This window comes from Puma concolor, chromosome B4 (assembly GCF_028749965.1).
Source record: "Puma concolor isolate L17-30 chromosome B4, mPumCon1.1.hap2, whole genome shotgun sequence".
Taxonomy (NCBI): domain Eukaryota; kingdom Metazoa; phylum Chordata; class Mammalia; order Carnivora; family Felidae; genus Puma; species Puma concolor.
Window position 1 is genome coordinate 117088030 of NC_141673.1, and position 12490 is coordinate 117100519.

Below are 12490 nucleotides of genomic sequence, written 5' to 3' on the forward strand. Positions count from 1 at the left end.
GATGTCAGGGACTGGCTACTCAAATCTAAAGTACGGGTGCCTTTTGTTGAGCTCATCTCAAAGAAAGAATGACAGAAAGGGTGATAAATGTTAATGGACTGCCACACCTAGTATTTCAAAAGTGCACCAGGGAGGAGTCAGGGAGGTTCTCGGCGGGGTGGTGGGGGGCGGGGGTGGTGGTGGTGGTGATAATTTGGTTAACTCCTGAAGGGTGCCCAATTGTTCAGACAGCCAGCACAGGACGTGGATCTCGGGGACGAGAACGGATTATTCAAAGACAGCGAGGCATGACCACGTGTGGTGTTTGGAAGGCTTCAAGAAGGTAGACGCGGCTGAAGTACAGTGAGGAGAGAGAGAGACTCAACCGGGGAGCAGATTAGGAAGGCCCTGACCAGCTGCGGTAAGAAATTTGGGCTTTTCCTGTACGTTCGACTGTTTTAGGCATGGGAGTTCCCCAGTTACCAGGTCCTGGGCTGATCTTGACTTCTCTGGGTGGTCCACCCTTTCTTCCTCCCTTTTGGTCCAAGACCCGACCCTTTAGCTTCAGGTAAATACTACCCAGCCCTCCATTTGATCTCCCCCAGAGAAATGTCTCCACAATCGTACTTTCCTTTCTGTTTTTACCTCCGTAAAGCAGACTCCATAATTTCCATCAATCCACCTCCTAGAATCTTCACAACTCAGTTACCCTCTGCTTTCTGCTTTTCACAATCCACAGGCCCCCCAAACCTCCTAGTTTTTAACCCAAATTCATTTCCCTTTCCCCACCAAAGTAACCAGAAAACCTTCCTTACGCCTACTAGGATATCACATTTAGAAGGTGTTAAAGATTCAAAGCCCCAGTTTCTGGGCACGATTCTTTTAATAAAGTTTCCTTCTCCTGGTGTGTATTAAAAAAAATGGATTCCTTAACCCTGAAGCTACCTCCAAAGAGCGAATACATGCTCACGCCATTGCCAGAGAATTCTTCGGTAGCATTGTATAGCAGCTGGCTGAGAGCAAGATGCTGTAGGAAGTGGGCAGGTTCAGAGACGCCAGAGTGCAGGGAGAAAGGGAAAGGGGGAGAGAGAGAAGGCCACGGAGGCCGACTTTCCCCACATCATAATCTGCCTGGGCCTGGCTCGTTGCAAGACTTTCTTTCCTTTAAGAAACACTGATGCGGGGGTGAGACGCTGATCCATATTCTCATTCTGAACCCTGAACCCCGCGTGTGCCACTCTGTTTATCCACCATCAGTACCACAAAGGCATACCCCACTGGTGTTCCAGCTTGTGAGGACGGTGGGAGTGTTGCAGAGAACAGGGTTGGGGATGCAAGAGGGGAAAAATGGCGTTTTATAGCCTTTGATAACTTGCGGCCTGATTTCTGAGGTCTTTCCCTTTATAGTTTCCCTGTAATTTTTATTTTTATACTTCCTTCCTTTCCTCAAAATGAAAGGGATTGGAGGAACGAGGCAGTTGAGAGGAAGCTGGATTTCGGAAGAAGAGTCGGCAAATATGTAAGTTTCTTTCTTTTTTGATACGAAAGTTTCTAAAATGTTATTAGTGGGGCGCCTGGCTGGCTCAGTTGGTTGAGCACCCGACTCTTGATTTCGGCTCAGGTCATGATCCCGGGATTGTGGGATCGAGTCCTGCACTGGGCTCTGTGCCGAGTGTGGAGCCTGCTTGGGAGTCTCTGTTCTCGCTCTCGCTCTCTTGCTCTCCCTGTGCCCCTCCCCCCATAAAAAAAATACAAAAATAAACTGTTATTAGTAATTAGTACATCTTCGTACTTACTTGTACTTCCCAATTTCCATAATACTGATAAAGAAAAAAACCATGGAGTGGACAGAAAGATGCATCCTAAATTATAAGGTAATGAAAGCAAAATTAGGGAGGGTCAAAAGCTGAGAAAGAATTCTAAAAAGGTAACAATGCTTTTGTTTCTTTGTCTGTTCTCCAGTGATATAGCTGAATCCGGGGACCCATGAAAAATCTGGGTAGGCTTTCACATCTCCCCCCCTGGAGGTTATCTCCCCACTACTGGAGATAACGGTATAGGCCTTGCTGTGTTGGTTCCAGAAAGACAGGGTGGAGGACAGACCAGGTATCCGTGGAGGGCTGTTCCCCAAGGAGATCAGGGAAATCTCACTTGCCCTCCAGGTTGTCCCTGGCCTTCCAGTCTGCCCTGACCCCCTCCTCTCACCCTCCACTCTGCCCTGACCCCCTCCCCCTCCCTCACCTGGGGATACCCAGCCTCTCCACTCACTCTTATCTTTCCAAGGGTAATTCTCTAATAATTTCTATCCCTTTGTGTTTTGATCAGCATTCTAACAGAATTCCTTGAGTTGATTTTTGAATTTTTCTCTCCCCAAAATGTTCATGATATTATTCATTCTTTCGTTTGAGGTTTTTTTGTTTTTGTTTTTAAATTCAGAAATGCAAAGAAGTTACAAAGGAAACAGATAATGGATTCATCTAAATAGAATTTTGAAACTCCCCACTGTCAATTACCCCAATTCAAAAAAACTAGGTGGCTCAGTCAGTTAAGCTTCTGACTTCAGCCCAGGTCATGATCTTGCAAGTTCCTGAGTTGGACCCCCGCATGGGGCTCTGTGCTGACAGCTCGGAGCCTGGAGACTGCTTCGGATTCTGTGTCTCCCTCTCTCTCTTTGCCCCTGCCCTGCTCGCGCTGTCTCTCTGTCTCTCAAAAAATAAAAATAAACACCAAAAAACATTATTAGACCAATGGATACACTAGAAAAATGTATTTGCTATATGCCAGAGTGAAAAGATAGATATATAATATTCATTAGTCATATATATAATTAGTGACTTACAAGTATTAGTATATAGTATATATTAAAGGACATTAAGGGTGCCTGGGTGGCTCAGTCGGTTAAGCGTTCGACTTCGACTCAGGTCATGATCTCACAGTTCGTGGATTCAAGCCCTGCATCAGGCTCTGTGCTGACAGCTTACAGCCCAGATCATTGCTTCGGTTTCTATGTCTCCCTCTCTCTCTGCCCCTCCCCTGTTCACGGTCTCTCTCTCTCTCTCTCTCTCTCTCTCTTATAAATAAACAAACATTAATAAAGTACATTAAACTGTAAGCAGTAAGAGAATATAGCTGAACAGGAGCAAAAAAAGGGATTTAATAGGCAATTCATAAAGGCAGTGCTAAATCATAATGATCAACCATACTAATAATCATAGACGTATCCACTGAGACCACTAAAAAAATGTTGAGGAAACTGGCATTCTCTTATATATTGGTAGAGGGAGGATCAATGTACAAACTCTTTGATCAGTGTACAAACTCTTTGATCCAACAGTCTCAACCCCTGAACATAATCAAGGATGTATGTGCAAGAATGGGTGTTTGTATTCATCAAGTTTAAAAAGGAAAAAACCTTAATGTCTAACCTTTAGAAACTGGTTTCAGTTGCAATTTATAACGATAATTAGTAAGTTTGTAAGTTATACTTTACAATTTAAAAATCTTGCAGAAGAACACAGCCCTTGAGGAAATGTTCAAAATAAAGCACTAAGCATAAATGCATTTTTTAAATAGATACTTTTACATATGTGTACAAAAACCAGGGGGTGCCTGGGTGGCTCAGTCAGTTGAGCCTCTGACTCTTGATTTAGGCTCAGGTCATGACCTCAGAGTTTTGTGACTTTGAGCCGGGAGCACAGGCTCTGTGCTGGGCAGTGTGGAGCCTGCTTGGGATTCTCCCTCTCTCTCTGCCCCTCCCCTGCTTGCGCTGTCTCTGTCTCTCTCAAAATAAAAAAATAAACTTAAAAAAAAAATACTGGAAGAACATGCAGTTCACCCAAAATTAATACTGATTATCTCTGGGCATAAGATTAAAGACGTTTTTAGTTTTTTACTTTGTGCTCTTCTATTATTTTCTGACTTTTCTAAAATTGTTTCAATTATGTATTACTTTTGTAATCGGGAAAGGAACGGGGAGCCCAAGTGGGTCAGTTGGTTAAGAGTCCGACTTTGGCTCAGGTCATGATCTCACAGTTCGTGAGACAGAGCCCCGCATTGGGGTCTCTGCTGCCAGCATGGACCTGCTTTGGATCCTCTGTCTCTCTCTAAAAAATAAATAAACACTAAAAAAGAAAGAAAAAGAAAGAAAGAAAGAAAGAAAGAAAGAAAGAAAGAAAGAAAGAAAGACAGGAAGGAAGAAAGGAAGGAAGGAAGGAAGAAAAAGAAGAAAAGGAATGATACACACACACATATAAATATATATTTTTTAAGCAAGGGAAAGCTGGCTTTGGCATAGAGAGGTGGAATGTTCTTGGAGAGTTAAAACCAAGTGGACCCTAGGGCCAGTTAGACATGAATACATGGCCTTACTTTTACTGGAAGTACGACTTACTCATACTAGAAGTGAGCCAGTTACTAACCCCATTTGTCTCACTTCTGTCCTGTCAAAATGGGGATAATAATGACTTTCATTGGGTTGTTTAAGAACTAAATGAGCACTTAGAATAGTGCCTGGCCCAGCGCCAATGCTCAATAAATGGTAGTAACATTAATTAATGATGCTTTGTGGGAAAAATTTATACTTAATTTATACCAGGATAAATTTCAAAGAGATTAAATTAAATGTTATAACGGGAAAACATAAAAATTAAGGAAATATGGAGCTGAGGTAGGTTGAATGCCTCATATGATATCCCGAAACCCAAGAAAAAGGATAGATCTATTTGTCTGCATACAATCTTTTTTACAAGACTTTTTTTAGCTTTATTTATTTTGAAAGAGAGAGAGAGACAGAAAGAGAATCAGTGGGGGAAGGGCAGAGAGAGAGGGAGAGAGAGAGAATCCCAAGCAGGCTCCACACAGTCAGCCCAGAGCCTGACACAGGGCTTGAACTCACAAACCGCGAGATCACGACCTGAGCCGAAATCAAGCGTCAGATGCTTAACCGACTGAGCCACCCGGGCACTCCTACATACCATCTTCGATATGGAAAAAACTCATAATAAAGAAATGACAAAATGGAAAAAATATTTGTAATAGATAAGAGACAAAGGGTTATTCTCTCTGCCATACAAAGAGATCTTCCAAATGGCTACCTGCCTAAATCTATCTTCCAGAATGATCTCTCTAATGCTAAATGACCACCTCATGGCCCTACTTATAAACCTGTGACGACACCTTAAAACCTACAAAATAAAACCCAAATGGCTTAGCATGGCACATGCCATCTTCTGCAAGGTGGCCCCTCCCTCCTGCCTAAGCATCACCTGCCTTACATTCAATGTTGCAATAGTACTAAACTACTAGTACTTTCCGCGCGCTGTGTGCTATCTCATGCCACTGCACCTTCTCATTCCTTCCACCAGAGTACCCTTTCCCAGCTTCCGTATACCACCTCCTATGCTAGGCTGAATGGGGACCCCCAAAGATGTTCAGCTTCTAGGACCTTGCAGCTTTAATTAAATCACAGATTGTGGCATGGGGAGATTATCCTGGATTATCTGGTGGTCACTAAATGCAATCACGCAAGAGGGGAGTAGAAGATTTGACCACACAGGAGAAAAGGTGATGTGACGATCAGACAGAGCAAGGTTTGAAGATGCTACAAAGCTGTCCTTGGCAATGGTGGAAGGGGCCATGAGCCAAGAAATGAGAGAAATAAAGCTCTAGAAGCTGGCAGTGGCAACATATGGATTCTCCCCAGGGCAGCCTTCTCAAAATCTTGGTTTTGACCCAGTGTTTCCCGGGTCTGACTCCCAGAACTGCAGGAGAGTAAGTATGTATCACTTTAAGCTAACAGCTTTGTGGTTATTTGTTACGGCAGCCATGGAAAACTACCTACCCCTCCCTCCCTTTACCCCTGCTGGGGCTGAGTGCCATTTCTCCTTGCACCCATCACATCCACTGCATCTTTCCACTACATTGTAGGAATTGCGTATTTCTCATTTCCCAACTAAGGCATATGCTTCTGGAAGGCAGGGACCATGTATTGTTTCCCTTTATATCTTTGGCAACTAGCCCAGTGCCTGGGGCATAACAGACACCTTGTAAAGATTTATTGAGTTGAACTCCCCGAACTTGCCAGGCTGAAAAGCAGGGCAAGGGGAGCACCGAGGTGGGAAAAATCCACTTTTAGGTCAAGAAGTTATTCCTCCTATGATCACCGTTTTCATTGCTCTAGGAAGGGGGGAACCCAGCAGAGCTGAACACGTTGTGTGGGAAATAGCACTCAAATTATAAACAACCAGAGTGCAGGACCTCTCCCGTGGAAAAAGAAAACTGTCCCAGAGGAAGATGATTACTTGAATGCATTTTGGTAGTGGGGCGCCTGGGTGCTTCGGTCAGGTCATGATCTCCGGGTTTGTGAGATTGAGACCTGTGACGGGCTCTGTGATGACAGCTCGGAACCTGGAAGCTGCTTGGGATTCTCTGTCGCCCTCTCTCTCTACCCCTCCCTTGCTCTCTCTCTCAAAAATAAATAAATAAACATTTTTAAAACATTGCATTTTGGTATGGCATTTTATAGGGAGCAATATTCCCAGGACAGCATTGGAATGTCACTGCTAGTCTATACCAACTGTGATTTTTCAGAAATTGCATCAGCACAGGTGGAAATTTTTCTGCAAATGGCATATAGTAAGGACTCTGAATCCGGGCAGTAACATCCTCACACATATTTGCTAAGGAACGTGCAAACAAGATCAGCAGAACTTGGAAAAAGCGGGGAAAGGATTTCAGTCTAGAGGAAAAACTGTTCTCCTGGCCACACTGATTAAGGGTTTCCAGCAGCTCCCTAGTAAGGCAGAATTGGAAAGGTCTGTCTGAGTCCTGTTGAGGGCTAGATATAGTTAGATTGTGCTTCTTGTAGAGTAAAAACTGTATCAATTGTTATTACAAAATGTAATGTAAGAATGAGTTACGATCAACCCGTCTTTTGTTGCCTTTATAAATTCTAGACTTAATGAACACTCTAAAATACATTATTGAAACTTAACTGGCCTGGACAGATCCTGACTCCTGTTGCCATCAGGAATCTGGTGATCCCGGTGAGTAAAATAAAGTAAGCAACTCCCTTTCCAGAAGGCACTTTCACGAGGCCATGCTCTGCCTGAGTGGGTTCCATGTTGTCAATATAGACCTCACGAGAGCTAGATAATTCTGTGTGTTGTGACCCAAATCATAACTGACTGTGTTAAAAGGCAAATGTGCAAATAATGAAAAAAATTCTGAACATAATACAATTGCTCAGACGAACTGAGAAAATCTGGCATTACAAAAATTAAAGGAAAGGGTGTGCCTGGGTGGCTCGGTTGGTTAAGCGTCCATCCGACTCTTGGTTTCGGCTCAGGATATGATCTCGTGGTTTCGGGAGTTCGAGCCCCACATCAGGCTCCGTGCTGACAGTGCGGAGCCTGCTTGGGATTCTGTGTCTCCCTCTCTCTCTCTGTCTCTCCCCCACTCGCACTGTCTCTGTCTCTCTCAAAATAAACAAATAAAAAACGAAAACAAGAACAAAAGTTAAAGGAAAGGACAATACTAATAAAGTTCAGCTCTGATCACTGTGCCACAGCGTGTCAATCAGGACTCGGTGTTGACACTTCTTCTTCCCCCGGGGGCCGCCTTGTCACGTGACACAGCCTCTTGCCACCCACCACTTCTCTGGTGGAAACCAAATCCAAGTTCACCCTCTCTAAGAAGCGTACTGCCCTTCAGTGGTTTAGGACCATAAACACCCATCGCAGAAACAGGACTGGTAACGATGCCCAGTGCTGCACAGACTTAAAAAAACAAAACCAAGGGGCGCCTGGGTGGCGCAGTCGGTTGAGCCTCCGACTTCAGCCAGGTCACGATCTTGCGGTCCGTGAGTTCAAGCCCCGCGTCAGGCTCTGGGCTGATGGCTCGGAGCTTGGAGCCTGTTTCCGATGCTGTATCTCCCTCTCTCTCTGCCCCTCCCCCGTTCATGCTCTGTTTCTCTCTGTCCCAAAAATAAATAAAAAACATTGAAAAAAAAATTAAAAAAAAAAAAAAACAAAACCAAAAAAAACCCCAATTATTCAAGGAGACATGGAAAACCACAAGAAAATTATGCTAATCATTTCATTAAGAGTTCGTGTTTACAAATAGGAAGCCCCTGCTGCAGACTTGGTGAGCTCTCTAAGGTGCCTAATGTAGGCGCTCAACAGAAATTAAATTAACATATCAAGACGTTGAAGGGAAAAATGCATTTTTTTAGACATAAGCGAACACAGCTGTGTTTGGGGTCTGTTGACTGTCTCAAGTTATTTTGAAAGTGTTTTGTTTTGGTAACACATTTGGCAAGTTCTCTTCCCCTTCATTTTTATACCCATGTATATTTAAGGGAGAATATAACCCATATGTTCCTGATTCAATTATACTTGACTCATCCCAGGATGGCTTTGTAAAAGCAATTTGAATGCCAAGAGCCTTGCAAGTTTCCTAACAAACTCTGAGGCTTTTGTGTTTTTGCAAGAACTCAGAAATTTACTTTTGTTCGTGCAAACGTCTGAGGCTTATTTTATTTTATTTTTTTAAAGGAAACACGTGGAGTTTCACTGATCGCTGCATTAATGTACTTACTTACTTAGTTACAGCCTGGGATGACAAGTGGCAAAATGATGACGTGTGCACGAAATGTTGATTGTTTGGTATTCTTGTTACGTAACTGTCCAAAAGAGACATCGGCCTTGAAATTAGATCACTGCAGGAATTCTTAGCGAAGCTCTTGAAAGCTCTCTTCTTGGTCCAATTCGATGAAAAATGCTGAGCGTTGAGGAAGTACAGATTGCTTTGCTCTGATACCAGACAAGTCTGGGAATGTCTGGCCATCCCAAATGAATGGCCTCACCTGTTCCCCCTTCCAGTTCACGAGGGGGAACTTCAGGCATCGTGGCTGATTATTGGACTAAGTGGGCACTTAGCCCAAAGGGAGCCTGCCAGAGTCTCTCTCTTGTTGACAGTCTGAATTTAGAGAATGAGAAAGAGAGCAAGAGAGAGAGAGAAGGAGGGAGAAAAAGAGGAGGGGGAAACGCAGCAGGAAGATAAAAAGAAGGAGAACAGAGAGATTGGTTTAGTCTATTTGTGTGGCTTGTGTCTCTGTATCAGACAAACTCAAGGGCCAAGCGTGGGCATTTGACACAACAGGGTGTGCACAGAGTAAGTCAAGAAGCTAGCGTACAAAACCAGATGAACCAGAAAATCGGTGTATATATTTAACAAGCAGTGTATTCTAGGATCTGAGAAATTCAGTATGCTATATTATACTCTGATAGATGGAAGCAACAGAGATACTACTCTTGTCTTAAGGGAGTAGGAAGAAAAGATGGTCCACATTAATTGTGTTCAACATACAGGATAGACTTTGTCCCCAAAGTCTATCAGCATCCTGGTGTGTTGATGTGTTTGCCACCCTGGAAGCTCTCCAAACCTCTAAATTATTACTGGAGTTTTATGGAGGCATCCTCATGTAGGGCATGATCAATAATTAACTCCATTTCCAGCCCCTCTCTGCTCTCTGGAGGATGGGCGGGGGGCTGAGGATTCCAAGCCTTTAAACATGGTTTAGTTTTCCTGGTGACCCCCACCCCCCAGCCAGGAGCCCACCTTCAGCCACCTCAACAGAACAAAAGATGCTCCTTGAGGATCAGGATCGTCACCTAGGAATCCCTTAGGAATTTCCAAGGGTTTAAGGAGCCTTGTGTCAGGGATGGGTTCAAAGACCAAATATCAGAACAAGATCCCAGTGCTCTTATCACTTCAGAAACCACAAAGATTCCTGTGCCAGGAACCGAGGACAGACACCAATATATGTATTTTCAATAATTTTATGTATATGCCAACAATATGATATATAACATATCACATAATATATAACATATTCACACCTAAATACAAATTTGAATAAACAAGGAAGCTATGGATGAAATGTCTTATGTCTTTACCTAGGAGAATGAAAGGAAATGTTTAATAGAAATGTCCTTTTCTATTAAAGGAAATTAATAGCCAGATGAACACGGATCTCAGAAAGCCACACTTGAAGAAAGTTCTCATGACAAAGCCATGATACGTAACACACTAGGGTCCTACAAGAATTTACTGGCATATTGCCACATACATAATAAGAATCTCTGAATGATCAGAGAGGTTCAAAAAGCACCCAACGGAGGCAAGTACTCTCAGTTTTTCTTTAAGAAGAGAAAGATTCCAGAAATGTAAAACCAATGTGCTTATGCTCAAATCCTGGTAACATTATGTAACGGGTTGTTAAAAAGTCCATTTGCAAACCTAAGAAAAGGAAGTAGTGTGGTGTAGCCACGATGGAAAGCAGGGTGGAGGCTCCTCAGAAAAAATAAAAATAGAACTACCATATGATCCAGAAAATCCACTTCTGGGTGTTCTCTCAGAGGAAGCGAGAACAATAATGGGAAAAGCTATATGCATTCCTGTGGTCATTGTAGCATTGCTTACAATAGCCAAGGCATGGAGGCAACCTAGATGTCCATCGATGGATGAGCAGATGACAAAGAAAATGTGAGGGGTGCCCGGGGGGCTCAGTTGGTTGAGCATCTGACTCTTGATTTTGGCTCAGGTCATTATCTCATAGTCTGTGAGATCGAGTCCCGCGTCTGGCTCTGTGCTGTCAGCTTGGAGCCTGCTTGGGATTCTCTCTCTCTGCCCCTCCCCTGCTCATGCTATCTCTTTCTCCCACTCACTCTCTCTCTCTCTCAAAAATAAATAAATAAACATAAAAAATAAAAATAAAACCAAACTGTGATACACACAGACACTGGACTATTACTCAGCCATAAAAAGAAGGAGGTCTTGCCATTTGGGACAACACGCTCGGACTTTGAGGGCAAAACGAGTCAGACAGAGAAAAAAAAATGCTATGATCTCACTTACATATGGAATCTTAAAAAATTCCAAAAAACAAAAAACAAGCTCATAGATGTAGAAAATAGATTGATGGTTGCTGGAAGCGGGAGGTGGGGGGTGGGCGTAATGGGTGTAGGGATCAAAAGTTACAAAATTCCAGTTATGAAATAAATTAAGTCATTGGGTGCAATATACAGCATGGGGGCTACAGATAATAATATTGTATTGCATATTTGGAGTTGCCAAGAGAGAAGACCTTAAAAATTCCCATCACAAGAAAAAAATGTAACTATGTATGGTAGGGGATGCTAAGTAGACACATCGTGGTGATTGTTTCACAACATACACAAATATCAGATCACTATGTTGTAGACCTGAAACTAATATAATGTTATGTGTCAATTATACCTCAATTTTAAAAAAAATAAAAAAGGAAGGAGGGATGGCAAAGTTGTAGACAGCACAGAGTGTGAAAGAATTATCCTCTCACTTTATGACAGAATCATGTTCCAAACGAAGAGTGGACCAAGTCTAATCCTGAAAATGACAGGAGATTGGTGTCAAGGGTTGCATATGATTTCAAAACCAATTGCACAGGGAGAGACATGGATGGGAAAAATCGGGAGTCCGTGGTGAGTTGTGGCATGCAGAACAGGAAGCAACTAATATTTACCATGCTCTTTGGAGCTCAGCGGGTGCCTTGGGCACTGTGTCCCGCTGGAGGGGCCGTGTTTTAAGAACAGTGACAAATCTTAAGCCAGACGCTGCTAATTATAGTTATCATCTCATGAAGTGCTCCCCAAACTGGGAAAGGATTTGTTATTATTACCCCCATTTTACAGGTGAGACAAGTCACGAATGAAAAGATTAAATAGCTTGCCCAGGTCACAAGGAGTGGATGACAGGGTCGTAGGTTGAAAGAAAACAGACTGAGCCCAAAGTCCACTTGCCTGTTTGGAAATATTCAAACAAACGCTGTCGCATAGCACCGTTGTCCAGGATGCTTCTTTCCTTCAGAGGGACGTCGATGTACATTCTTTGAAAGCATATTTTTATAACTCTGAGAATTATGAATTGGAAAGTTTGAAAGAATATGTTCCGAGATGCTACCAGGATTTAACACCGATTACTGGGATTAGAGGATATTTTTTCTTTTTCTTTTTTTTTTTTTAATTTTTTGTTTTAACGTCTATTTATTTTTGAGACAGAGAGAGACAGAGCATGAACGGGGGAGGGTCAGAGAGAGAGGGAGACACAGAATCCGAACCTGGAGCCTGCTTCGGATTCTGTGTCTCCCTCTCTCTCTGACCCTCCCCCGTTCATGCTCTGTCTCTCTCTGTCTCAAAAATAAATAGACGTTAAAAAAAATTTAAACTTTTCTATACTTGGTAATTTTTTTTTTTTACAGTGAACATATAATAATAATGTTGTAATTAGAAGGAAACTCTTGAGCTGTTTCCTTCTGAGCAAGGAAGAGGACCCGTGAATCTGTGTGCAAAAAAGTGAAAAAATGGCTTCTACATGGTTCAGGGGGTGTTGAATAGGCTTTACATGCAGAAATTATAAAAATGGTTTCCCAGAATCTGATTTTTTTCTGGAAAATTTTAATGACCTTCCCTTT

The 12490-nt window shown here is 42.8% G+C and overlaps 1 long non-coding RNA gene across 1 annotated transcript; it reads left to right on the forward strand.

Annotated features, from left to right (window-relative positions):
- Positions 1-227: 227 nt before the first annotated feature.
- On the forward strand, positions 228-7042 carry LOC147579450 (uncharacterized). Its single transcript, XR_015253171.1, has 3 exons — positions 228-422; positions 1438-1498; positions 6933-7042. It is a non-coding gene; the product is annotated as an uncharacterized LOC147579450 (long non-coding RNA).
- Positions 7043-12490: the final 5448 nt, after the last annotated feature.